Source organism: Lucilia cuprina, chromosome 2 (assembly GCF_022045245.1).
Source record: "Lucilia cuprina isolate Lc7/37 chromosome 2, ASM2204524v1, whole genome shotgun sequence".
NCBI classification, from domain to species: Eukaryota; Metazoa; Arthropoda; class Insecta; order Diptera; family Calliphoridae; genus Lucilia; species Lucilia cuprina.
Window position 1 is genome coordinate 60,057,268 of NC_060950.1, and position 4,828 is coordinate 60,062,095.

The following is a 4,828-nucleotide window of genomic DNA, read 5'->3' on the forward strand; positions in this document are numbered from 1 at the left end:
ATTTAGTTATTTAGTTATTTAGTTATTTAGTTATTTAGTTATTTAGTTATTTAGTTATTTAGTTATTTAGTTATTTAGTTATTTAGTTATTTGGTTATTTGGTTATTTTTGAATTACTAATGTTATATTGAGCTCAACATTAAAACAAAGAAAAATTTTAAAATTTTATCCATGGCCACCGATTTGTTGTTATTTTCCAGTGAGCTATTTAATAAAACCCCTTCAGAACTACAAAACAATTTGTTCACAAAAACATATCTCTAACTTAATTCCCTTTCTAAGCAATAACTTTTGAATTTTTGAAATATTATTAAAACATTATCCAAAAATAACATTAAACTAAACAGAAATATAAAACTTTTCTAATAATAATTTTTTTTTTTCAAAGAACAAATAGAAAATAAAATAAAAATCCTTTTAAATTTATTTATTTTAAAACAAAACTACAACTGCAACAAACAGAACGAGTAAAAAATGAATAAATAAAACAAAGAAAAACTCATCTGTTTTGTTTGACTTGAGTTAATAATATTAAAACAAAACATGGATAAATTGTTTAAAAAAGAATGCCAATATCTGAAGAATAAACGTATAAAAAATATAAGTGCAATGAATACTGTATGTTTGTTTGCTTGTTGGTTGGTTGGTTGGCAAGTTTGTAGAAAGGAAAAAAAAATTCTATTAAAACAATTGAGTGGAATGTTTATATTTTACTTTCGAAACAATCATTGAAAATAAAAACAAACAAAAAACTATAATAAAAATGCAAAACAATAACAAAAGTGCACCCACCATTTTAAATATAAAAAGTTTTGAAAAAAATCTGCAAAGAACACAAAATAAGAGACATTTTTTTGCTAAAAATACTGGAATAAAACAAGAAAATATTGAAACAACCAACAAAAAACAACAGCAACGAGTTGAGTACAATGCAATGGCATCTGAACAAAAAGAAAATATTAATTCAATTGAAACAAATATAAAAATACATTTTTTGTTTTTGTACTTCATGTGAAGAGACTTGGGTTAAAATTTTATTTTATTTTTTTTACAAATAATGCAATCAAACAATAAAAACACAATTACAAGTTAAAACAAAGTGGATGGGGTAACCAATATTACTACAATACGAAAAATATCAGTAAGATGTTACTGCCCTGTATTACAAGTATTACGAGGAGACACAAAGAAAGTGCAAAAAACGAGTAAAATACAAACACACAGGCAATGAGCAGACTTTGTATAGCCCTTTTTAAGTCAACAATTTTAACGAGTATTTTTGTTCCAATTAAATAGAAATTCAACTGAGTATGAGTAATCTTATATCACTCATACGCACCGAAATTTTAGTTCTTCATTTTTACACATGTTTTAACTAATCAAACAATTACTTAGACATGCTAACAAAATATATCATGTACTTTTAGTTTGTTAAACAAATCTCTCCATTATTTCTCTGATTTTGTTTTCTTTCTTTTTGATTTGCATTTATTTCATTGCATTCAAAGGTATTTGTTTTCATATTTATAAATTCTATCATTGTTTTACAAAATTAAATTGATGTTGTTATAAATAGTTGTTTTTCTAACTTTTTTCTTTGTTTGTACTTTCCTTAACATGCATTCACTGATTTACTTTTATATGCATTTGTTTTTCTCTTTATTTCATTTATAAATTTTTTGTTGTTTTGAAACGTGCTATCAATTTGCATCGATCAATATCAAACTAAAAAGATTTCAATTTAATAGCAATACAACAATAACAAGCCAAACGACAACTTAAACTCACAAAAAAAACAAGGAGTAAGAGAATGAAATAGCTACATAAAAAACAACAAAAAACTGATGAAACTAAATAAACGAAAATGGATGAGATTCTTGTAAATAATACAATCCAAGTACGAGTAAATGTTTATTGGTAGTACACTGAAACATACATACACGCATACATACATATAACAGAAAGATACAGGCAAACATTGAGGTAAAAGTCTGATAAATTTGCTATCTCTGAGGGAATGATAATAACCTTAAAGACTTTTGGAGTCTGGGCTAAAGAATAAGGACTAATCTATAGTCTAGACAATAGATTGGTCTTCCTCTAGAATATGGAATAGTCAATAGCCTGGAATATAAAATAGTCTATAGCCTGGACTGTAGAGTAATATATAGTCTGGAATTAAGAATAGCATACCATGAAGGTATTTGTTTTGAGTAGTGTATAGTCTAGACTATAGCCTGCACTATAGTCTATAATCTGGACTATAGAGTCTAGTCTGTACTATAGAGTAGTCAATAGTCTGGTCTATAGAGTAGTCTATAGCCTTGTCTATAAAGTAGTCTATAGTCTGGACTATAGAGTACTCTATAGTCTGGACTTTAAAATACTCTATAGTCTGGACTATAGAGTTGCCTATAGTCTGGACTATAGAGTTGCCTATAGTCTAGACTATAGAGTTGTCTATAGTCTAGACTATAGAGTAGTCTATAGTCTAGACTATAGAGTAGTCTATAGTCTAGACTATAGAGTAGTCTAAAGTCTGGACTATAGAGTAGTCTATAGTCTGGACTATAGAGTTGTCTATAGTCTGGACAATAGAGTTGTCTATAGTCTGGACTATAGAGTTGTCTACAGTCTGGACTATAGAGTTGTCTATAGTCTGGACTATAGAGTAGTTTATAGTCTGGACTATAGAGTATTAGATAGTCTGGACTATAGAGTTGTCTATAGTCTGGACTATAGAGTTGTCTACAGTCTGTACTAAAGAGATGTCTATAGTCTAGACTATAGAGTTGTCTATAGTTTGGACTATAGCGTTGTCTATAATCTGGACTATAGCGTTGTCTATAGTCTGGACTATAGAGTTGTCTATAGTCTGGACTATAGAGTTAGTCTGAACTATAGATTTGCCTATAGACTGGACTATAGAGTTTTCTGTAGTCTAGACTATAAATTTGTCTATAATCTGGACTATAATGTTTGCTATAGTCTGGACTATAGAGTTGTCTATAGTCTGGACTATGTAGTTGTCTGCAGTCTGGACTATAGAGTTGTCTCTATTCTGGACTATAGAGTTGTCTATAGTCTTTACTATAGAGTAGTCTATAGACTGGACTATAGAGTAGTCTATAGTCTGGACTATAGAGTAGTCTATAGTCTGGACTATAGAGTTGTCTATAGTCTGGACTATAGATTTGTCTATAGACTGGACTATAGAGTTGTCTATAGTCTGTACTATGGAGCTGTCTGCAGTCTGGACTATAAAGTTTTCTATAGTCTAGACTATAGAGTTGTCTATAGTCTGGACTATGGAGTTGTCTGCAGACTATAGAATTGTCTATAGTCTGGACTATCGAGTTATCTATAGTCTAGACTATAGAGTTGTCTATAGTCTGGATTATAAAGTTGTCTATAGTCTGTATTATAGAGTTGTCTATAGTCTGGACTATAGAGTTTTCTATGGTCTTGACTATAGAGTAGCTATGGAGTAATCTATAGTCTGGACTAAAAAGTAGTCTCTAGTCTCGACTATAGAGTAGTCTATAGTCTGGACTATAGTGTAGTTTATAGTCTGGACTATGGAGTAGTCTACAGTCTGGACTATGGAGTAGTCTACAGTCTGGACTATGGAGTAGTCTACAGTCTGGACTATAGAAGTCTATTGTCTGGACTATAGAGTAGTCTATTGTCTGGACTATAGAGTAATCTATTGTCTGGACTATAGAGTAGTCTAGTGTCTGGACTAAAGAGTAGTCTAGTGTCTGGACTAAAGAGTAGTCTATTGTCTGGACTATAGAGTAGTCTATACTTTGGTCTAGGAATAAGTCTGTAATCGGGGTTATAAATTAGTTATAATTTGTAGTCTCGGCTATTCGTCTATTCTCGAATACAGATTTTTCTGTTGCCATTCTCATCCAGAAGTATAAAATCACTTCGAATTAAACAAAATTCTATGTCAATTTATTTAAGTGAGTGTTGATACAAATATTTGCTATATATTCTATTTTCGAAAAACGTATTTTTTAAATATGTTTAAATAACGGATAAGTAAAGTTACTTACTATTTTTTATTTACACATCTTACTTTTTTGCTCTTCATCCAGTTTGCAATATTTTATCAAGATTTGTTTAGTATTGTTTTCCTTCATTTTATACATTTCGTTTTTTTCCCCTCTGACTAAAATATTTCTTTCAATTTTTTGCAAGTTATTTTTGTTTTTTGATTTGATTGTATTTTATTTTTATTAGTTTATGGAATAGAATAGAATTTTTGTTGTCACATAAACTGGATGATACATCATCGGTAGCAGCAGCAACAGTAGTTGCAACAACTTGTATATACTACAAACAATATGCCAAAACCCAACAACTAATACAACAATGCCTGCATCTTACAATCATACATATTGTTAAATTCCATCATGAAGTCGTACATCATGTTGATGTAGTGATATGCTGCAGCAGCATCATCAGTTTGAGCAACAGCAGCAAAGTACGATTTCATATTGTATTGTTAGATGTACATATTGAAGGATTTCATTTTGTAATTTTTATTTTTTTCTTTTGTAAGATTTATTGTTATAAAGTGCATTCAGTATTTAATAAAATAAACTGCAACAAAATCAAACATTGATGAATGTGCATGTAACTAGTCATCAAATTGCAATAAATGTATATTTTTCACAATAAGTTGATATAAAAAATAAATATTTATTTATTGTATTTAGTTGTATATACTATATAATCAAATGTTAAATAAACTTGGTTATATGTATTTAGTTTTACTGTAGAAAAACATTATCAGTTTGAGTATTGTTACACCTGTCAA